This window comes from Columba livia, chromosome 3 (assembly GCF_036013475.1).
Source record: "Columba livia isolate bColLiv1 breed racing homer chromosome 3, bColLiv1.pat.W.v2, whole genome shotgun sequence".
Taxonomy (NCBI): domain Eukaryota; kingdom Metazoa; phylum Chordata; class Aves; order Columbiformes; family Columbidae; genus Columba; species Columba livia.
In genome coordinates, this window is record NC_088604.1 from 118,198,950 (window position 1) to 118,223,597 (window position 24,648).

At 39.8% G+C, this 24,648-nt stretch overlaps 1 long non-coding RNA gene across 36 annotated transcripts in view; it reads right to left on the reverse strand.

Annotated features, from left to right (window-relative positions):
• LOC110362511 (uncharacterized) overlaps window positions 1-24,648 on the reverse strand; it is a 70,520-nt gene that overhangs the window by 14,379 nt on the left and 31,493 nt on the right. For 23 of the 36 annotated variants that reach the window (XR_010471810.1, XR_010471811.1, XR_010471809.1 and 20 more), the window contains 9 exons: window positions 23,172-23,240; window positions 13,501-13,623; window positions 11,644-11,784; window positions 8,921-8,995; window positions 8,240-8,351; window positions 4,315-4,449; window positions 3,185-3,300; window positions 2,929-3,012; window positions 842-958 (listed from right to left, as the gene is read on the reverse strand). This is a non-coding gene — a long non-coding RNA (uncharacterized LOC110362511). Of the gene's footprint in view, window positions 1-841; window positions 1,913-2,928; window positions 3,013-3,184; window positions 3,301-3,567; window positions 3,780-4,314; window positions 4,450-8,239; window positions 8,352-8,920; window positions 8,996-11,369; window positions 11,542-11,643; window positions 11,785-13,500; window positions 13,624-14,412; window positions 14,569-14,616; window positions 20,242-23,171; window positions 23,241-24,648 lie in introns of those variants that run through there. The other 13 variants (XR_010471779.1, XR_010471777.1, XR_010471785.1 and 10 more) reach the window with 12 other exon arrangements.

Sequence of the window (24,648 nt, forward strand, 5' to 3'; positions counted from 1 at the left end):
CCAACACAGAGACTGCTCACAGCATCTACTGAACAGGAAAACAGGATTCAGCCTTCTCTTTCTGACCCCCTGAAGGGTGGCAAGACAGTGACTTTCTGGCTTGAAACACAGGCAGGACAAACATCAGGTTGTTGTACTGGGAGTTCCCCACACCCACTAATGGAAATGAAGGTAGAGCCTCCCAGTACAGATGGGGACGCTGGGGAGGGCACCCAGCAGGTGGCAATCTGCTGATGGCAGTGACAGCAGAGAGCAAGCAGGAGGTCCTGCGTCTCCAGAGGGCTCCAGGACAAGAATGGGGAAAGAGAAAGACTTAGTGTTATGGATAAAATATTTTCTTAATGGTGTAAAAGCAAACAATCATTCCACAAAGGAATATCTAACTGTCGCTTCACCTATTCCTTGGAAAAATGTTTTATTAAGATGGTGTTTACAGCATGTGACAAACTTAGTGGTATTATTCCAAGGAATCAGTTTTGTCAGCAGACCAAACAAATAACCAGTCATGAGTCTTGTGTTACCACTGATGTCATCAAGAACTGTTGACAAACACCCATGTTTCATTCTTTGAAATACCCATTAAAAAGCAAACTAAAATACCCAGCAGACATAATCCATCCTATCAATACTACAGGTTCTTACCCCTGCACTTGCCTCAGAAATAATTAGAAAAGATGTGGTTGTTATAGACAGGAGGTAGATGTGACTCCATATAGAAGGGACACATTTCTGTGTAAAATTCCCTCTGTCACAAAAAACACTCTAATGTACACAGACAACAAGCACAGCAAATGAAAAAGAAAAGTCACAATCCTCTAAAGCTGAAGGGAAGAAGACTTACCTTAGGAAAGTAGACCTCTTCATCCTCTTGGTCTGGAGGTGGCTCGTGGTTGCACCTTTTCAGTTCAGCTTCCAGCTCCACAATCCTTTTCTGCAAGGCCTCTTTGTCTCTTTTGGACTGCAAAACACATTTCTCATACTTGTTCCAGACCCTTCTATCCCTCTGAACAATCTGAACCTTCAAGTGTTTCAGCTGTGGATCTTTCTGAGGGGATCTCTGAAGTGAGCAACTAACTTGGATTTGTTTTCCAGTTTACTCTCTCTAGTATTATCAAAAGTAAAACTTCTAAACACTGAATTTTACCAATATTCACCTAGGCAGTAAACCTGTTTCTCTAAGAAGCATTGACAGAGTAACAAAGAGAAAAAAACAATCTTTTTTTCCCTTCTATATATAGGGAAACAGACTTGGAAAGCTGCATGGCTTCTGTGGTCTATAGATTCACAACCTGTATGTCAAATCCATAGCTTAAGCAGGAATAAAAGTCACGGGCAGAGTTTTTAAAGCACTTAGAAGGCTTGTAGTCTGCAATCACCTATATGCTTTTGAAAACGCCTCTCCATTCAGCCTTCCTAACCTTGCACTAACAACTGTTCACCCAGGAGTTGATTTGTGTGCTACTTTCCTCATTACAGCACAGCCCCAACATGAGCCCCGCACCATCGCACTATGAGGAGTATCCCTTCTCAGTTCTTGGAATATAAAATGCAATAATCTAATGGTCCACTTGGCAGGGAGTAAATTCTCTCCTCCAGGCAACTCAAGTGTTCAAAATGCCTCCCTTATGACTGGACGTTACTTACAGCCACATATGTGCAAATGCCTATTTATTGCAAAAAGCGTTGGAGAATACGGCCAGAGGTCTCCTGAAACTAATCCACACATAAAACAGAGTTCAAGGTACAGGCTTCTCTCTTTACTTCTCCACCTGGTAGTCTCTCTATCGACTGTTCTCATCTCCAGAGAAATCAGCATCTTCTACATCACCAGATAAAAGCAAAAAAAGGAAAACTAACTCTTATTTTTGAAGCTGATGGAAACACTAGGATTTTTGTAACAGATTAAGATAGCCTACAGGAGGAAAACAAAACAAAATTAAACACCACCAACTGAATCAAGCTAATTTTTGTATACAGTCTTGTTGCTCATGACTAACAAACAGCCTCAATTTTACCTTGCTCTTATGGAGCTTTTATACATTTCAGTTTGTACTGAAAAGTCAGAAGTAGCAGTCTGAAATGAACAGAATTACACTCTCCAAACGCAGCACAAACAGCATGCCCGTGCACGTCCCTGCTTGCTGTTTCTTAGAAGAACACAAAGCCAACCGCAGTTCGATTACAATTAGTCTAATGGCTCAAATGTTGGCTTTACCTTTCTTACATCTGGATTTTCAAATAACCCTTTTACTTTTTTTCCCCCCCTTGGATTCTTGTAAACAGAAAGTGCACAGTTTGTCTTCAATTAAAACAGAAATAGCAGAAGATCAATAAAGATTTTAATCATCATCATCATAAAATCCAATATGTCTCATGGAACCATAATTTATACTTTCCACAGAGGTGATTTGCTACTGGTCAAGCCAGTAAAACACTTTCTTCATAAATAACTTCCAGTTGCAACGTCAGATACAGCTTCATGAAAGCATCTCTCTGTAGAATTAGCCACATAATAAAGACTGAGTGACACTAGAGAAGTATCACCCATTAGACAGCAAGAGTTTTTGTCAAAGCTTCACATCTGCTACTGAACTACAATGAATTTAACCTATAAAAAAGGTAGCCTACTATTATTTTCATACATGCTGTCATATGATTATCAGAATCAAGGAGTCTCCAGAGTAAAACCACAGCATTGCAGCCATGTTTTGACTTCTAAATCCCCATTTAAGGGCTTTAACTGATATTTAATGTTCAGTCTCCAACCCACGGTGAGAAATACTCAACGTTACTTCCATTTTCTGTCTTCAATCTAGTCACACGTCTTGCAACATCCAGGGGCAGGACAGCATGTTATATCCAGTTCAGTATTATGCAATTACAATAAACTTTCATCTCCAAACCCATAAATGGTAAACTATTACTTACCAGCTATGGGCCAACTGAGAGATGAGATTGGGAAAAAGCATTGTCTTCAAATAACACTTCGGTGAGAAACCAAACTCCACACAGCTGTAGAGAAAAGGAAGGATGCCAGAGTCCTTCTAACACACCAATTTTTGCCTTCCTGGTAGTTCTATCCATTTTTTAACTCAATGGTAAGTTAAAACAAACTCCTCTAGAATGGATGATTTCCCATGGAACAGTGTAAGAAGGCTCTGATTTTATCTGACCTATATTTTACCTGATAAGCACTGCCTTGCATTGGAGACGTCTTCACAGTTTGATATTTGATCCATCTCACTTCACAGACACAGCTTCATACTCAAAAGCAGCGAGGAAAAGCAGTTTCCAGGGGAGCTGAAAAAAATAAAAGATGTAAGTTTTGATACTAGCAAAGGCTGTTCAATCGTTTTAGGAAGAAGCAGCAAGGTGTCGAGGCACTTGCAGTCTTTTCACAGCCCTTCCAAGGGTTTGTCTTATAAATTTACCCATATTAAAAAAGCAGCAGCAGCAGTAATGCTCATGACAGAAATGGTGGGATTAACACACCAGGGAAAGCATTTTGGAGTTAAGAATGCTGAAGTGGAGAAATACATATTGTATTATTATTTCTAAAGCGCTTACTTGGAAATTACTAGCTAGCATGAGGAAAGGAGTGCTTCTGAAGAGAAGAAAACAAGTGTTGTCTTCAGGGGATCATCACCCAAGGACCATGTTCTGCTTTCTTCAATAAAATAGCCCAAAACATTTTGTATTTCTGCTCCTGACAGTACCCAGAGTTGGACTGGGCTCCTGTTCACTTCTGTCCGGAAAAGATCCCAAATGAAATGATGTTTCTGGAATCTTAACCCAAATTTTCATTACTGGATGGCAAAGGTTGGCATACGACAAAATAGTCAGGATTAACTGCATCTACATAGTAGAAGTACTTCATGACCACTGAGTCCAGAGCTGTGCTAGGAACTACATCATGTAAAAATAGTTCCCAAGCATTTACAATCTAATGAAGGCAGAAAATGCTATGCTCTTATTACAAATAAGCCTTACAGGCACAGTATAATGTATTTTAATAAGGACTTATCTGTGATTCCAAACTGATTTTATCAGTGCTTTTACCTTTTAATCCAAAAAAACACACTGCAGTGTGACTAATTCCTCCCAGGGAAGAAGAAAAGGAATTAAGAACAGTGCCTCTTAATATGAACAGTCCTTCTTAATCAATGCTTTACTATTTTATTAAAATTCCTGCTATTAGGCAAATGCCCAAGTCCAGATTCAAAACATACCTGCAGGTCTCCTTACTGCAATATGATTTTCAATACACAAATACGCATTTTCAAGGCTTCTTTTAATACATTAAAATATATACACCTTTTACGCCGGCAGTATCCTATATCAAACGCTGAAGGGGACACTTCTGTGCTTGTAAAACTGCATCAGTAATATTCTGTCCAGCTGTCTTCAAAGACCTATGTGCAATTTTGGCCTTCAATGCGAAATTAAGGACTGTGAATAGATAAAATGAAGGATACATTCCATAAAGTTCTGCAATCCAGGAGGAAATCGATGCACCTGATGTTTATAATATAAGGTAAAGAATTTCTACAGTCAGAAGTGAAAAGCTTGGAATTTCCTTGAATGAAGATTCGTATCTCAAGCTTATATCTTCAACAAGAAGAGAATAAAAATGTAGCAACATGTTAAGACCAATGGGGATAAATAACCACAGTGAAAATACTAAATATTAGTATTCAGAAGGCACGAAAACATACTGACCATAAACTGATCAGTTTAGGTTAGCTTTTAAAATGATAAGGAAGTACAATAATAAAAGACCTCCAAGTAGTAAAGATGCATTAGATCTTGCAAAGCACATTAAAAAGGACAGAAATAAGTTCTTCATGCTTTTAACAGGCCAACACAAGGAAAGTAGAATTGAAACTGGGGTTTAGGGGGAAATAAAGCCAGGGAGAGATCAAAGATAAGCAATGAAAACAAACAGGTTTCAAAATTAAGGTAAAACCTTGAAATCCCACATGACCATCTGTATGGATAATGGTGGTATGCAGGACAAAGGCCAGAGCGGGAACATATACAGAGATTACTGCTTCCAGATAGAGGCAAAACCTAAAGATCTTAACGCTTTTAAAAAGAAGTGCTAGGCAACCTCCGTCCCAGGCTTCTAGAACTGCCATAGCAAGTTACAGATCCAGGAGTACACAGTGAAAATAATTTGGGGGTAGTATCACATGATGAGAGTTGCAAATATTGCATCTATATTAAATAAGTGAAGGGAAACGTGAGAGTCAGCCATGGATCTGTCAGCCCAGCCCTGATGGCATGCCAAGTTTAAAGACTAGATACTCGTGTAAAAACAAAGATATAAGTTTAGTATGAAAAATGAGATATAACGCAACATAAATTTGTAAAAGACCAGTTCTCCACTAAGCCAGGCGTTTGTCTTATATTAGACCTACTTCACTACCTGTATTTAGAAGAATCACTTTTCTTGTCAGTCTGGACTTGAGAAAAGCTCTTCAGATACACAGAGTATAACCTTTCACAGAGCAGCTATGGGGCCAACACTCCCATTTACTCTGTGAAAGCAGACATTTAAATAGCCACAAATATGCCTTACAGGTCACTAGTTATTAGGAGGTAGGAGTATTTCCTCTCTTTTTCATGTACTGAATCTAAACACATGGGAGCTTGAAAGCCAGCATTCCTGGACACTACCATGAAATAACTAAATAAGTAAAATAAGTCAAAATCCTGCCCCTAGAAATAAAATAGAAATCAGGTTTCTGAAGTCCTATCCAGATTCCACTCTATAGGCAGAGCTGAATTACATAACCAAAGAGTTCTGTTCAACAGCTGATATTCCTGATTTAAACAGCACCACAGATAAAATAAGATTTCAGTATTAATAGCAATTTCTGCTTTTTTTGGACTGATAAAGTGTTAAGACACACACACACAAACTAAACTAACATCGTGAAGTGCCTTGAGAAGAGATGACATCATTACTACAGACCATCTGCTAGGAAGAACATGGAGCAACAGATGATGAGCCAAAAATCACTTCTGGCACAAAAGGGGAGAGTTCCACTGACTTCAGGAAATTCATCCCAATGTTTCTGTGTGTTACACGTGAATAAGATGGCACACATTGCAGAGGTGAAACAAGGTTAAAACCACAAAGATTGATGCAGCGTACTCATTTAGAGTAATTTTTTCTTTTCACCACAAATATATTTATAGATGCTAAAAAAATCAAGATTGTGACAGCTACTCACATAAGTCAATACGCTAAAAAATAGGATATTTCTCCAGAGATAAGAAGGAACATATGGTCCTTATTGCCAGCTAAGGGTCCCTTTTAAAACAATTTTCCTCAATCTGATTTGCTTTACAATTGTACTAAATCCTGCCATGATTGCTCTCATAGAGCACTTGCAGAATTTGGCTTCCCTTGAAGATGTATTTTTTCCTTCCCCTAGTTACCACCTTTATTATTGATTTTTAGATAATCCCTGCAGTTACTAGAGAAAGGTCTTGGCAAGTTTGCCTAGAGGCCTGTGGATGCCTATTACCCTTATCAACAGAGCATCCTTTCAGCCCCTTTGCTGCCATCCTCCATCACTCGCTGCTTGACTATGCACGGATTCTGTTCAGGGACCAGCAGGGAGAACATTTAATATCCTCTCGCTACCAAACAAGAAAGGCAACAGCTGCCGGGCTCAGCAGATGCTCTGCTCAGGGAACCTGGCCCAGAGAGGCGCCTGGCTGGACCCCGCTGCAGAGAACTAAGCAATTCCCCCCACCACACCATGGCAAAATGTGCTATGAGAAATTTGGCCCATTTTGCCCTCTCCTTATTGGAAGGAGATTACACTATTTGAAAAACCCGTTTAAGCAAAGCAGAAGAACTGTAATCAGGAAAGGGCTTTAATTAACATCTCTGACACACAGAGGTCATATCAAAGACTGGGAAGGGGGGTGGTTCTTTTGTCAGAGAAATAACAGACTAAATATTCTGTTAACAAATAGAAATCACACCCCCGAAGACAGGGCTGCTAGAAGGTAAACCGCTTTCTGAGAACTAATTAATTGGCTAAACTGAAAAGAAAAGCTCGAATAAACTTTTTTTAGCTATTAGTGTAAAATTCAGAATTAATACCAGCCTGTGTTATACAGGACTCGAACACGGCTGCTGCTCCAGCAACAGGATTAACCGCAGAGGCTGCTTACTACAGGGGGTTGCTACGTGACTGTCACTGCCAGCTTTGTTAGGTGAACCACTAAGGTTAAATTACTTTTGTTTGCTTTTAAATTGAGAAAACCATCAACTATGGATTTTTTCTTCCCTTTTTTTTAAGAAGAATTGGATTATAGTCCCAAAATTTATCTCCAAGTAAATGCCAAAACTCAAAAATCACAAAGCAAATACAAGGATGCCAAGGCCATAATTAAAACATTTTTCTTGATTTGGGATTGGCAATCCTGTTCAGAAGATGGGGCATTTACACTTCCAAATGGAGACAGGGAGAGAAGAAAGGAGATGTGCTTTATCTCCAAAAACAGGTAACAGGCTCCTTTAAAAGAAGCTGTACTCTCCTCCAATTGCTCCAACTCCCACTCCAGAACTGGAACAGAAATGCTCAGGGTTAAAAGCTTTTCCCCCTCCCTCTCTCCCTCCATGGCAGGAGATGAGATGACAAACTCAAACCCTGGCCCCAAGCCAGTGCCGTAAAAGGCAGCCAGAAGTGTTGAAGGAGGAAGATGGCTGGTGCCGGGACCTGGCTGCTGCCCAGCTTGTTCTGACAGCAGCGCTGTGATCCCAGGGCTGCAGAAACCGCTCAGCACCGCGGGGAAAAGGGAGTGTCGGCCGCTCTCATCTGGGGCGGATTTAACATCTTTATCAGTAATTTTGCTGGCTCTGTTCTTGCCCCGGCTTGCTCAGCTTCAGCAAGGCTGGTACAGAGCTGGATTGCGAGTTGAGCAAACACCCTTGCAATTCAGAGCTCCTGCTTTTGTTCTGAGATGAGGAAAACCGCGAGTTTTCCCCTAGCATGAGTACAGCCAAGTGCGGGCTGCAATCTGACAATGAGTGATTAAAGTTTAGTGTCATGGAAAGTAGAGGCCTTTTGTTTTGGGGCTTGATTTAGGTCCATTAAATAGGTGCTACGACTTCTAGGTGCCAGTCACAAGCCCAGATTTTGCTCCTTTACTGCCACAGTAGCCCAGTGTACAACAAATATTCACATTACTTGTTACCACAACAGCATGGAGTTACCTGGCAATGGTACGTGCAAGTGGCCAAGAACCTGAACTCGCTGGTCACTGAAAAGCTGTTACTGGGGACTGAGCCAGCTGACAAGATCAGTGGAATTCCTACTGCTGCTTCTCTGTGGATTCACATGAAAAAGGAAAAACAGACCAAACAACTCAAACTGAAGCCACAAAAAGAAAACCAAACAGTCCAGGAGATCAAACAGGCATTTTTTTCCTCCCCACAGTAAAAGTCTTTGTTAAATTATAAAAAAGAATTTAAGCATTTGACAAGACAAAACAATCACTGGTGCATGGAGATGTTTTTGACTAAATCGAGTGGAGTTTTGTTTTCTACCCAATATATAAACCTCTGTCACTCTGGGGAATAGAAACAGAAAGGCTGACAGATTTAACTCTTGCAGCACAAGGGCTTTCACTATAACATGATACCAAGACAATAAGACTGAAACCTGATCCCAGTGTGACCTTCCTCCATTAGAATGTGAATCCTGTCACACTCTAAACACCAATAGTTAAAGTGACAATTCATTTCTACAGTATATCTGTTATAATAAAAAAGACTAATCTGAGAAGAGACTCTGGGTTTATTTATAGGCAAAACAGCTGTTTTCTGCATTCCATGACCCAGGCTGAGGTCTGCTCCAAGTCCTGCATGTACCAGACAGCCTGAGCGCAGAGTTACCTTGTGTGGAAGCGAAACGCAGAGTCCCTCACCAAGGCATTGAATGGTGCCTTGTCCACTGTGTGCTGATGCCTCCTGTGGAACACAGATTTACTGGTGATTTTCTTTAATCACAAGAAAAAGGCTGCTACTTTGGTGATGGAGGCAGACTAACCCGTGTTAACTTGTGTTGGTTCATTTTGGAAAACAGAAAGTAAACAGAGACTTTCCACAGTTGCCTTCCTCTCGATTTCCTTCCTGACACACACATTAAATGTAAAACAAGAGCAATTAATAGCCTCCAGCCAAATTAGTCCATTCATCCAGATAAGATGAAGATATGTTGTTCATCTTAACACCAATATCTATGTAAAATGATTCTGCTTATAGCACCCCTGTACCCAGATGCAGTAATTTTATACTACTGCTCACTGTCATCTATCCTACTACATCGCTACATGCAGCGCATCCCACTGTGCATCTGCCACTTTGAACCTGAAGTATAAAATATTAGGTATTTTTGTTAGTTAATATTGGGTACATTAATGTGCATTAGTACAAACAGGCAAAAACCACATTGTTGCATATACAAGTGTCTCCTGTGTAAAGATCCACAAGTGATGAGTGCTGGCTTAAATACTTTTTCCATATTATCTTTATTTGTTCTTAAGCAATTATATTCAGTACAGCTGGAAGTTCCTTGCTCTGTCCAAACATTTATTCTTAAAAGGATTTGCACTCTTAAATCTTAGCATTGAGCTAGTCTACACTTCTCCTCTTTTATATTTTTAAATTAATAACCTTTTAGAGGAGTTTTGCACCGTTTATTTAGATTCATTATTGCTTTTCTCTCTTGAAATCCACTTCCAGTCTAGTATCTTCGCCTGGATTTCAAAGGCCAAATGTAAATCAAGAAAGACTCAAAGATCAAGACAGAGAGTAAGTCTTACTACTACTTACAGTTTCAAACCGAACCTCTACACCATCACGAATAAACCCAAATGAACTGCCAACACAATACATCTTCTCAAAACAGAATATTTGAACACATATTAAGTAAAAGAACATGGAAGATTGGTTGCTGGCTGTCATACTTTGGACTCTTCAAATCAATCTGGCAATATTCATCCATCCAGTTACATCTGCTCAGTAGTTTACAGGGCCACACAAAACTCATACAAAGCAGCACAAAATGATACATGTGCACACTGAGGTATTAACACTGATTTAAATTATCAGTTTAAATAAACCAGGGAAGTTTAAGCACAGACAAGCCCTGCAGTGTATTTTTACTGAACACGTATTAAAAATACATTGCGGGGGGAAACCTCTAAGTTTTAACTCTTTCCCCCGCCCCGCCCCTTCATTGCCCAACCATACTCATCCTGTGGCTCAGATAGCGTGCACACTTTGAGCTGAGCCATTCAGATACCGCAAAGTAGCTACTGGATGAGTTTTCTGTAAGCATTTTCCTACGAGGTGTAGCATCTTCCTACAGGTAGCCAGCACAGCCTTCACTACTGCCCACTGCCTTCTTGCTTTGACAGCCAGCAGGTGCTTTAGGTACTGCCTGGGCTAAGCCTGGACTAAAGTGAACAGCAGATTGAAGCGGTTCCCAGCTGGCTGCAGGATGGGTACAGCAGGAAAGACTGACAGGCAACTTTTCCCAGCCCTCCCCTCATGTTCTGAGCGTCACTTTGCTCAGCACAAGCCGTGCAAAGTGTAGGATGTGGCCCCAAGGTTTGTAAACCTCATTCCAATCATAGAGACGATATCCAAACAGGAGCTCTGTCTGGCTTTTTCTTCTCTTTGTTTTCTCTGCTTTCTCAAAAGCTGAAACCAACTCCTTGGCTCTTTTTTCGTGCAAGGCTGCCAGCTTCTATAAACGGATCCAAAACCTGGCAATCAGCACGCGGAATTCTGGTTGCAGTATCCCTGCTTTGCTGTCTATTTTTGTAGCCACTTATTTCAAATGCTTGCAAGCCAAGGGTATTTTCTTTAGGTTACTCCATCCTAAACAGCAGATAAGATAAACTCCTTCCAAAAAGATTCCAACTATCCCTCAGGTGATTTGTGCTACACGAAAGAGACTTAAAAAGAGAGTTTTTCCTCTCTGTCATTGCCAGATCTGCACACAAAACCCATGCTAATTTATTGAGTTCCCTTATCTTCCTCCTTTCTCTCTCTCTCAGCCAATCCAAGGCATGCCAAGTTCACAGTGCTTCCCCAATGCTGCCCTGCTGTTCACTTAACTCTTCCAAAGGGAACATTCTCTGCATCTATTTAACAAGATGGCTTTTAAAAATAGGAACGCAAAATCCAGTGCTGCGTTCGAGATAAGCATGGGAGATACAGCAGGTGCAAGTATTCTCTTACATGGCATTTTCTGATGATATGACAAAGAAAAGCTTTGCAAGTAAAGGGCTTAGAGGGACTTTAGCCCTTTCATACCAGCCTTTGTGCTGCTCACCTGATATCCCTCCAGGGAGCCAGTTCAGGAAGCCAAATGATCAGAAACAAATCCCACAACAACTTTTCTGCCAGTGAACTTGCTAAACTGTCCTATCCGTCGTCCAGAGCTGGTGCGAGCCAGGGGATGAGCCGCCTCAGGGGCAGTTTGCCATCCACATACCCATCTAGAGCTGCAATGCAAAATTTCCTCTCCTAATGTGCAAGCATTCATACCTTGGAGCACCCTTCAAAAGGCAATACACCAGCAAAAGTCACCTTTGGAATTCTCTCACCTGCGTCTTACTTTTGTCCTGACTTGGTGGGCACCACAGAGAACACCAGCACTGAAAATATTTGCGTGTGCTTCAGATGTGCTATTGAATTCGTTACGCTGTTCAAAAGGCTCACAGAGAGCAATAAGCAGCAAAAGGTTCCTGGTTGAAAAAAGAAATGCGGGAAAGGGAAAAATAATTGCCTGCTGAAGTATAAAAGATTTTTACTATAAAATAATAAAGGTATCATTTTCAAATAACATAATAGCACCTCAGAATATAATATAAATGCTATAAAAGACTACTTGAAAAAGATACAAGTTTTCCCAAGCGTCAGCAGTGAATAGAAGTCATTCACACAGTTTTTCCTTATAACCTCTCCCTTACGGTTTTGTTTTCAAAGACCTCAGAAACCTCCTTGCTTCAACATTTTGGGAACAGGCTTCTCATCTCTCACAGCACAATAAAACACCAAATCTAAATGAAGCTCAGCTCCATTTATTTTACTATTGGGGAAGACAATGCTGCAAGCTAACAATTTAGAAGCGAGTTTTGGAAACAAGACAATGTCTATTTGTAAACAATTATTAAATATAGACTGATTATGTAATTGTTTCCAGTTTTCTAGAATGCAATTTGTCTTCCTAGATTCCCCCCCACAAACTGTATCAAGTACCAGGAAGTTCTTAGTGTCATCTTTCAAGCTTAACAAAATGTACCAAAATGGGCTGAAACTACAGATTTATCTTTCTTAATAACAGAATGATGTAGGCACATCAGTGATTTTCTAATTCCTTGTGCCTAAAACATTGTTGAACTACCCAGAATTCAAAAAGTTTCAGAGATGCTGTATTTACTAATGCTGACACAAAGGCAAAAAGCCAAAGCTGCCTCCTCTAGTCTTCTGAAGGTCAAACAAGAATAAATGCAGTCAAAAATTAGCCCAGAAATTTGGAACTAGAAGATGTGCATTCACATTTTAGTCTCATTATAGTCGTAACAACAAAACTCCCATTGAATGTCTTCAGCAGGTACCGGGGGTTCATCTTTCCTCCAAAACCATCCTGCTTCAGGCACTAAACACTCACATTTCTAGTGCTGTGAAGCACTGGATCTCAGATCCAGCAAAGCAAATTACTGAATACTTTTGCAGGACTGCTCTGCTTAGTGTTGGCAGCAGCATGCCTGGAGTATCAGACATTTCTCACTCTCCTTCCTTTCCTTATTTGACTTTGCTGACCCCATTTGTGACACGGGGAATCACATCCTGTCCTCGGGCACTCCAGTTCTACCCAGTCCTTACTCCCGCAAACATCCCCACTGAGCCTGGGGGATTTATTTAGAGGCACAAGGCTTCAAAGAGGTTTTGCACCTTTCTAATCAAAAGAGATTCACTGTAACCTGCATGTCGTCTCTGATCAGTGAGACAATTCTCTTAAAGTTCCTCCTGGTCGGCTTCAGAGACTCCTCATGCTGTGAACTTAATTGATCATTTTGTTGGCAACCTGAAAAGTTTATTTAACTAGCAGTTCTGCTCAGCTATTAAGACAGAACTGACCTGTAGAACACCTGAGTCCAGTTTCAACAGAGCTCACAATTGTTACTGCCGGTCCATCAACAAATAAAGAATATGAATTTAACATGCATGTTATTGAAATAACCTGTTAGGCATTAGGATACAGGCAGTAAGCAGTGGCTTGAGTGATATTTTCTCCTTCTAACACATCTAGTGGAAGCCTGAAATTATTTTGCTAGTGAGACAGAGGCCTCTTCTGTATGTAAAAAGAGCTGTACAAGAAAAATACTTTGATTCCTCAACACTAAGTGCTTATGGTTGTTTATAAATAATTGATAAAGCCTAGCAATCCAGTACAATACCTTTTATTTCCAAGCAGGTAATGCCAACACTTGCAGAAGCAGCTTATATTTTAGTACATTTTTTTCATCCAGCTTTTAGAATCCATTGTTGTTACTTGTTCTAGACGTTTAAACAGCAGTGACCTGTATGCAAGAAAGATTAGCTGGGTAAGTTTAGGTGTTCAAAGTGAGGGGATCGCTCTGAAGTTTTGGATGCAAAGTACCAGCACTTTAAAACAACTTATTATTCTGCTCCTCTATTCTACAGTGCTGACTACCACATAAACACTCAAAATAACTGACAGTATAAAGTATTTCCCAAAACAGGTGTTATTTCAACTGTTCAGAATTCCTTTAAAGGCTTTAAAGTGCAACTCTCCACTTTAAAACAAACAAAAAATTGTTTTTCAGAAGTGCTCAAGTTGACAACAGGACAGTGACGTCCCTCCAAAGGGGATTCGGCCTTTCAGCAGATGGTGTTTAGTTAAAACACAGCAGGAAGGACAATACATGTAATCATCTTCACTTTGTTGCACTTTTCTTCTTACAAAATACTGGTCCTATCTAAAAGGGAACAGTCAGATTTGCACAAAAGGCTTAATAGCTCACATTAAACTAGGATCAATTATAGTGCCTGCAAGCAGGCACAGACAAAAGAAGTTTGTGCAACGGATATCACCAAACGAAACCAAAAGGGTGTGCGGTGGAATTGCTGCCCCTGTTTGGGAAGGGAGAGCAGTTGGGGGGCAGTTTCCCCAAACTTTCAGCAGGGGCCCAGTGCAAAACACGCCAAGGCCACGGGAAAGGATCCTGAGGCTTTGGGGGCTCAGATCAACCCTGTGAGACTCAACCATGCAGGAGCTGTTGGACCATGGCTTGGGTTAAACACCAGGGATGGGTAAGTGCTCCCAGGCCGTTGTGGCGACTCCTCACCTGCAAAAAGCTCTGCCAGCACAGCCACACCACATTCGAGGGGGAATCCCTGTGCCTGCAGAGATGTCCTTGTAGCCTGTCCCAGCGCTCAGTTAAACAGCAAACACACCTTATTTATTATATTATTCAGAAACAAAATTACAACATTCACGCAGCCTAAACCAGAGCAACATCTGTAATTCGTGGCATTTGACCACACTGTACCTGTAGCCAGGTTCAAAGGCAGGGAGCAGAAGTGGAGCATCCCTGTCATTCCGAGTACAGAACCATGGGGAAAGAAATCCATGCAGGGCATCCATGTCTGTCTATGCCAGAGGTACTGGGAGAGAGAGAGGGAAGAATTTTCCTTCCCAGGGTGGTTCAGGGGAAAAAAAAAGGGTAACTCAAAAGCAGAGAGAGATTAAACAACTTGTTTGTGACCTGACAACTCAGAGCAGCCAGACCAACACCATACCCACTACCCTACTGCGCCGCAACATCTGCTTGTGACAAGAAGATATATATTGCGTGATATGACGTTTGCATTATCCTTGCCAAATTAAAAAAAAAAGGGACAGACCAAAGCAAGTTATCCCTGATAAGAAAAATAAATCTCCTAAAGATGGACATTTCAAGGCCCGCATTGTCAGATCATGACCCAGGTGTCTGGAATAAATATCATGATGTAGCAAAACAGCATTTCCTTGAGTTGCTGCACCAGCAGTCGCCAGCACATCCAGCATGTGAATCGTGGGACTCTGAGAAAGGGGAGGTACAGCAGGCAGAAGACAGTGCACACAATTTTGTGTAGGACACTAATAAACAATAGCTGCTCACATCTTTGTTATGAAGCAGACAGGATCCTGAATTGCACGTGTCCTCAGAGTATATTTGCTCTTGAGCTCCAACAAAGAAAGCACCAATATATATGATTGTCAGCAGCTCTAAGTTAACATGACTTGAGAATGTTATGAACAACTAAATCAGATGATACAGAATTACAACAAATATATGAAAATATGGACACTCTACCAGTGATTTAAATCTCCACATGGAGATCTTGCTTTACCAGAGTAAAGCCTAATGGCTAGTAATGAACCAAAAATATTTCAAGGTTTCCTCCTCCCAACTGTTGCTTTAACAGTGGTAGGCAAACATTCACTTAAGTTATACTGCTGGCAAATACATTTTCTCCAGATGCTTTTATTTTTTGAATAACCTCTTAAAAACAAAGAGAAAGGACTACATTTTAAGGATGAAAAAATAAGCTATTGTTATTATTATGATACAGTGTTCTTATATCCCACTGATGTGAGTAAAAGTCAAATTTCCATGAAGGAGGAAGGGAACTAATAACACACTTTCCAGCACTTCCCATAAACATAATTTTTATAGTAGTGATGGAGAAAAGCAGCAGATTGCAGAGTGCACAACAGGAGGTGATTTTAAGAAGGGATGATGTCCACCCATAGTTGTATTCGCAAGCCCTCCCACGCTAGCATCAAGTCACCGCACTCCAAAAAGCAGATCCACTTCCCTGGATCATCTTAATGGCGTTTTCATGTACTCGCTCGCCAAAGGCTCAATCTTTCCACTGGGTGTAGAGTTGCAAGTGATAGATATTTGTCTGATCTGTCCTAGGTTCATGATGAAATTCAAGTAAGAATTTTTGGAACAATCTCTTTGCAAAGCCACACAAAAGGGATATTCTCATTTGCTTTCAGATTTAACCACGGATCTAAGTAGAGCAAAGGTAATTTTCAAAGACTATCCCTGTTGTCACAGAGGAAGAAAATGGACTGACTTTCACCCTGCAATTCAGATGCTACAAAGCCGAGCAATAGGAACAGGAGCAGTGTATCTGCAGGAAGAGCCAGAGGCCAGGTGTAACTAAAACTAGTTCTAACCCATCCATTCCTCCCACAATTTCATGGAATGTCCTGTGGAACAAGGAAGAAGACAACACAAAAAAAAGAGATGTGAAGAAAATCACGACATAGAGACATATTCTTAGTTTTGACGCAACCTAGCACACAACATACCTAAAAATGTACCTCACCCCCACTGCAGCTCTTCCTACCAAATGCAATCACAAGTCTTTTACCTTCACAAAGATTAATTGTGCAGCACAGCTGGAGTCTGAACTCACAGCAATCTCAACAGCTACAGCAACTTCTTCTTAAAAATCTGAAACTGATCCGTGATCATGCACAATTCAAAAATTAAAGCAACTCTGAACTAATTTCCAATTTTCTCAGCAGTTTCTGTTACAGTAGTATCCATGATAACTGTGAGTGTTTGGAAAATGAAAATCACACAACTTGAATAAAATTCCTACGCATGGGTACTCACAAGGGGACAATGAGAAGTACTTGGACAGCACAGGGTCTGTCTTCTAACAGACCTATTCAAATAAGGACATCAGTTGATCAAAAAATATTCATCCCTCACTGGAACAGGCATTTCTGCAAAATCAAAAGAGTGAGCGCCATAAAGCAAACAAGGAACTGAGGGGAGAGGGGAAAAACAGGAGGACGAGTGAAAATGCCGAGTCTGGGAAAGGCCAAAGCACCACAAAATGAAGCCGCAGGTCAGAGAACAGAGAAAGAACAGACACAGGAGGTCATGGTTTTGTTCAAATGTTACTGAAACTTTGGGGTTCTACAATGACCTTGATCATCGGCTGGTTTAGTTGCTTTAGAGAAACAAAAATAAAACAGGAAATTCCACAGTTGCCTGAATGAAAAAATGTACAGAAGAGAAGGGAAGTCACAAACATTTGAACGATTTTTGGCAGAAACGCAAGTGGAAAAACTGAGGCCAGTTGCCATTTTCATTTTTAGGAACAATGATTCTCTTTTAAAATTATCTTTGAGAGATTTTTGTTATTGATGCTTTATTTCAATTGTTTGTTGGGAGAACATCTTGCATTGACGTATTTGATCACAACACTGAGCTTCTTATCACTTAAAACACCTGTTAATACTGTAATAACAGTTGTGTTTCAGTATTAGGTAACTTAAAACTTAATCTCAATTAACTCCATCCACATTGAATGCATGATAGCACCTGTCAACCTGAATTAATTTAGAACAAGGCAACACTGACTTAAAGTTTATGCACAGGGCAGGGTAAACACCCAGGCAAACAGCATCGATGCTTTCATATATATTTGACTGTTCAAACACATAAACTACCAAGAACATTACAATATATATGTTTTTCTGAACTACAGTGCTATCTTTCACAACTGCTAGCATCATTTTTATGTAAATATTGTAATAATTTCCCTGTGTGATCATACTGATCACAACATGCTAGCAAATGCACTGAACAGTATCAAAGTAAAAGTAATTAACTCTTAATAACGAGGTCTCATCCCATCACCAACTGATGTTTCCTTGAGGACTGGGCAGGTGGAAGGTTAATTTGGTTACATCACCTTGGAGGCTGCATTTTTCATGCGCTAAGAGCACCAATTGACTTCAAATAGGAACAACAAGAGCTAAAACGGGGCCTAAAACATGGAGAAAACAACACACAGTCAGTCAATTTAACTACAACAATCAAGCACAACGCTTGATGACTGGCAAGAGAGAAAATACAACCATACAAGCATCCTGTATTTCTCCTTGGTGTGTAAACTCTTTGGTGCTTTAAGCACAACCCTGAAGAAAATGATGAGCTATGGATCCCTGCTCACATACGTGTCTTAACACACTCATTGTAGGGTTGGCTTCACATACAGCAAGTCAAAAAATGTTACATGGGACTTTCAAAAGACATATTTCACAAGTATTATTTCTTAAAGCTTGGGTGATTATCAGTCTCGCATACTGTGACCCCAGTACTAGGGAACTGTGGCTTTTTTATTCTTGCCAATAGGTATGCAAGAGAAAACAGAAAATGCTTCTCTGTATATAAAGTAAATAACAGCTCTAAAATATGGCAAAACATCAAAATCCTATCTGCAGCTAGAATAGGAGAGAAAGTAAACAGCAAAAAAAAACAAAAGCAGAAGAAATGTAAATCTTCATATTTGAACAAGCAATCATGTCTCTACTTTTCACCTGCCAACTCCAGCTGTGCACAGCAATTAAACATCCCAAACTCACAGGCTGGCACTATTGTCTTGAGGGATTTTTGTTTAGTCTGTGGTAGATGGCTGCATTTTCAAATCATAATAAAAGAGAAGTTTTTATTATCAGAACTCATGCCAAGCAACTATAAAGAATTTTGATGGCTCTTTGATTTCACATGGGGCTCTAATCTACAACAATTCCCTTCTTCCAGCATGTGTGTGTTGCCTTTCTGTGACTGACAGCGAATGTAAAAGCCAGGATAACTGATATTGGCTACGAGCCACTTGCATGTGACCTTTCCACTTCACTATTTAAAGCACTGGCCACTCCTGAGGTTTAATCCTCAGCTCCTCGCTTGGACAGAACGCTTATAGATCTGGGATTTTTTTCTACAAAAGATTAATTGACCCATTTATTTCTGCTCCCTTGATTTCCTAGACAATACGATCACAGCAGCAGTTGTGTCGTTCATGAGATCAATAAAAATAGTGAGAGATACAGGGTTTTTTTATATATTACTTTCCCTTCACAACCTATATCAGGTACAATGTAACATCTGGAACAGGAATTAACGTGCTCCAAATAATGCAGGATTCTTTGCAAAAGTATTCCTGCTATAAAATAAGTCGTCCCTGTTTCTGTCCACCACCAGACTCACTACTGAAGTTATTATTTTAACAAGATGCCATTGTATTTATTGTGGTGTTAGTACTTCTCAGAGGTTTAGACTCTTATTATTTAAAAATTACATAGATTAGAATAAAAGGAAAAACATTTTACTGAGACAATGCTGAGCTCACTAAATCAAAGTAAATATTCAAGAATCACTACTGTGCACCATTTTCAGTTTACAACTGATTTGTGGGGTTTGTACCTCTTATTCAAATGATCTTAGATACTCTTGGCTTCTGAGGAAGCTGGAAAGCACAGAATTATTCCAAAGATGGCAGCGATTCTTTCAAATCCAAGACTGCAAACAAAGCTCTCAGATCCAACCCTGGAAGTTCACATACCAGTACTTTGTAGCAGCTCCTGCAAACACAAATCCCAGACGATTGCAGATGTAAGCAATGCCACAGCAAAACTCCAGTTGATGGGTTTGTATATTACTAACAAAGCTCCACAATGAACTGAAAAAAAAAAAATCCTAAACAACCAAGCATTGCTCTCACTCAAAATCACCATTGGGGGAAAAAACAGGCAAAAAAAACCCAAATGAAATGTTAGAAAATAGTTTAATCTAAACACGTCTACAAGTGAACAAAAACCTTTCATTGAAGCTGAGACAGATCATCCTAGAGCAACACTCTCTTCCAGGAAACGTACAACTACATGATCCGTTCTGTTCTGCAGATCTTTTCCAGATGACTGCGCTGAAAGTAATTTTCCATGCAGTTTGAAGACTGCAATTACTGACATTGCTGCTGCAAGCAACCGAGGTGAAAGTGAAGTGTTAGTTTGTAAGATGTGCTAAGCCATTAACACAATTGCGTTTGTGTAAAGGCACAAATCTCCAGTCAGCAGCGAGGTAACTCGGTTAAGTTTTGCTCATCAACTGAAGTTACAATAACTAGGTACATCACTCTTTTTAAATATTAAAATATAAAGCAGGATATTTGAGATATTTTCTTCCTATATAAAACTTCTATAACTTAAATAGATGCCTGTCTTTACCAGAGCTATTCCTCAGCTACGACCAGCACGTAGTGTGGTAGAAAAAAGCCAGCAGGATCAGTTCAGGGTACAATTATTTAGTTCTTCAGATTTAAAAATGACTGAAACAATCATCAGCAGAATAATTGTCAAAGTTTAATTTTATCACTGTCAATTTAGTAAGTTCCACTGCAATGAGGTGAAAAGGGACTGTTAGCGGCTACCTCAGAGCTGCTGCTTGTTTGTCCCATTCTTGACTCTCGAGGAAATCCTTTCTCTGTTACGGAGACTAGAAGTTCTTTAGTGAGGCTCTCACGGCTTTTCTGAAAAGCTTAAATAGTAAAAGCATGTAAGAGAAGATTTCTGAAAGCTCAGAAGTGATTTCAGTGGAATTTGTGTTTCTGAATCACAGAGGGATCTTAAAAAACTTCCACAGGAGCTACAGGGGAATTTTTTGCTGTCTTACTGGCTCAGTGTCATTTTCGATAGGAAAACCGTTCTAATTACAAGTCAGGTTTACAGATTCCAAACACTCCTCAGTGTGACATCACCCAACTTCACAGCAGCTGTTACAACCTTAAACCTCTGGAGGCACTCAAATCTGTTTGAACTCCTACAGTCCACTGAAGGTGGCAGCTTCGCACAAAGGCTTTACCACACCATACTAATACAATTAAGCCTTAAAGCCCAAATCCTTTAAATTCTTTCAGATGGACAGGCTGTCAGTCTGCACAAACGTCTGTCACAAGGGCCCTCGACACTGCAAGGTCTTAATGACAAAAACCAGCTTATGGGATTGGAGCCAACCTTTGTATTGTAGCAAGTAAATACTTCGGATGTTTTACACATAACAAAACATTCGTGGCCTAATTGCTGAGCAATTATTTATCCAAATTTGCATCTTGGAATTGCTCAAAACTCCTGTCTTCTGATGGTTTTCTGTTGTCACTATGAGGGAAAAAGAACAACTATGCCACAAATTCTTCGTTACCTTTTTAATCAACCACTCCCTCAAATTAATGATGGTACTAAACGGGCCATTTGTAGATAGTTCTCATCTTTCAAACAGGATTCTGTGAGCTACTGCCAAATTTATTTTAGCATTGCCTTAGAAAAAGAGTTGGGAGGCTGAAAACACTTTGTGAATTATTGATAGTGCACATTTTTGTACAGATACATTATTGTTTACAAGTATTGTCAATATAAAAGGGGGAGATGTATTTCTTAACGCACCAGTTCCTATCTCCTAGGTGGTCTACAAGCCACATGAAAGGAGCAAGTTGGAGTCAATTAGCAGATAACTCAGGATGCTTTATAAAACAGAACACTTACAGAATAGCCCATTTTATCTGCTGTGTTTTTAGAAGCTGAAATAACACTTATGAGTTTGAACATACCTAATTTTGTTTGTGTTATTATAGTTATGGGCCTAGAGAGCTTTAACTTGAACTCTTAATATTGTTAGCCTAATAAAAATTAAAACCCTCATAAAACTTGGTAATACTTATCAAGACTTACCAGCTGTGGTCACACTAGAATTCATCAAAACTCTGTAATTAATAATTTTGATGGATAGGAAAATGGCAAATGTGCATCATTGTCAGACGCACTCACATACACAGTGTAAGGAAACCTGCCAGTATTTTCTTTACTTGTACAAACAATCATTTAAAGTGTTTAGCTTATTTGGCTTGCAAATGTAAGATACTGTAGTAATGTAGCAGCAAGCAAATTAATACTGTTAATCAAAGCCTTCAGTTTTTCTCATCAGCAATAAGCTGCATTGCTCATGCAATGGGAAACCTGAAATGTCATGTTCTAAAAGATCTGTCAAATATTGAAATTAAGTAAACATGATCTGTACAGTGAATCAATTTACCTCTCAATTCTAAACATAATACAGTGGAAGACCTCAAGTTCACAATTATCACAGACAAATGTCATTTTTTCTGCAACTAATTTATTTTGATGCTTAGAAAATCCAAGTGTAACTAAATAAACGCAGGGAGTATCCCTGCATGGCAGCTTAAATTAATTTGAGAGCTTCTCCGTGACCTAAATAGCAGTTTTCCTGCCAGTCTTGCTAAAAAGAGTAGGACTACGAAGTGGTACTCAAATTACAAACATTATCTACTTCCTCTCTGATCCTAGAGACATGGGGAAGAAAACTATGAATCACCGAGCTGAAATTGAGAACAACTTTCAACAGTCTCGCACACTTGAGCTAAATGTCTGCTCAAGATTGAGAAAGTCACTGGTATAAAGCACTTGAATCCATCTGCTCTTTTCTCTCAGCAGGGGTTGTTTTATGTGGCAGAGCAAAGAGACCTGGATGTGGGAAAACATCGTATTCTAAATCCTAAGCACTTCTGAAAACTGTCTGAGGTGGCTTTCTGTGCCTAAATACATCTCAAAATGTGACCACTGAATGCTGCTTTTAATTGGGCCTTTGACAAAATAAAACAGGAGAAAAAAGGATTTTTTAAAAAGGGATATGAAATCCAGAGTTACACACAATAGGTATTTAAAGATTTAAGCACAGAAAAAGACCACAGAAATGTCCTGCTACTCTCTTTGTCTGGGAGTCACTATAAGATTCCATGGTGACCATATACAACTCTAAAATAGTCCCCTAATTCTAAATTGTAGCATTACATTGTAATGTACTTTGCTGCATATTAAGTAATATACTTTTTTTTTTTTTTTTTGCAAACATGTTACATAAAATCTCTTGCTGGTATTTTTTTGCAAATGAATAATGGTTTTCCTGCAAATCCAGCAGTCACAAAGAAGGGTGAGCCTGGCTGGGAGCCACACGAGATGCTCAGTGACTTCTCAGTTGCTGGGGCGCCTATGTGAACTGGGATTCAGGCAAGAGAACTGGGGGGTTTTCCCAAATGAGAGCAGTGCTCATCGAGCCTCTGCTCCTGTAAGGTTATATCGGCTTCATGGAGAAACAAGGATGCTCAGCACCACAGTGAGGGACTCAGTACCCCACACAGAAGGCCCCAAGCTCTCGGTAATCATTCAAACAAACATCCTTACTTCAATGTGCAGCCTCTGCAATGCCAGGGGAACTTCTGGTGTGAATACATTCCTTTAACGGGTGTTTAACTAAAAGATAAGAAGAATGGGAAACACATTAAAAAAATTGAAACCCAGTTCTGGTCACAGTAAAAAGCGCTGATGTTGAAAACAGTGAGTATTTTTTCAAGAGCAATGCCCTGTATATAACGATCACAAATACGCAACACTGGGTGTGACTGCTTTACTTCTTTTGTTTCGATTTGTCCTTGACTGTCTGGGAAAAAACACTCTGGTATTCTGTGCCCTTAGTCAGCTCAGAAGTGACGTACGTGTTACTATAAGAAAACCTTAAGTCATGCAGAAACTACTACTAGTACAAAGGCCCAGAGTGAACCTATAGTTCATGTTATGAAATATGTTTATAAACTACATGTGCTTCAGCTCTCAATGTGAAAGTAAATTTCTCATTAGGTTTGCAGTCCAACTTTCAAAAACAAACCACAGAAAAGGTAAACCATTAAGCAGTTAACACAGTCATCTATACATATAATGCATACCTCCTGCCATCAGTATATTTTTTCCTCCATTGAACTTTATTCTCTTTTATCTTTTTGCCTACTGTTTGAAAAGAACTAAAATATAATAGAAGGATTTAGAGTTGACGTGCACAGAAACTCATTCTTTTACCATAGGCTTGTGCATAAATGAAGAGCTAGCAACAGACAAAAATAATGGCATTTTTCCTATGTTTATAATAATTCAATTGCCAGAAGTCTCAAAAACTGTAACTCACACCTACAACACGCAGACATTTTCAAGTGCTTGATGTGGCCTCTAGTGCAGGTGGAAATTCTGCAATTATATCCTCACCACAAGTGCAATTCTTTCCCTGTGCCATCACCGCTCCTGTGCATATCAGCAATCCTACTTGCAACACCCTATTTACAAGTTAAACCCAAAAACAACCAAAAAACAACCTGTGCTTGTTCCCCTCCCAGCAGGCAGAACAGATGACCGGTAACACGGAGCAGAATTGCCCTTATTGCCTGCAAAGGGATTTGTGAGGGGCTGAGTTCAGATTTGTACGAACTAATGTGCTAGTTGGCGACATCTGAAAATACTTGTTTCTTGCCTTGGCTGAGATGCAACCGATTGTGTCAGAACTATGCAGCAGTCAAGCAAAAGAGCAAGATAAATTAATTGCAGGATAATGTGAACAAGCAGTAACATTTAAAGCCGGGTGGCATAATCACTATAGCACTATAACCAACCACAACAGTTATTGCCCATCTATATTCTCAATGCTCCACAAGACCCCAACTTTATAAGGGAATTTAGCAAAGCAGGAAGACCCAAGCAGTTGATTGTTCTAAGTGCAACCATTCCACAAGAAATACATGGAATCACGTAATCACCTCAAAACCCACTTTTCTCAATAGGTCCTGACATAATTTTGATGTTTAAGTGTCAGACAATGCCCTGAACTACTTTGAAA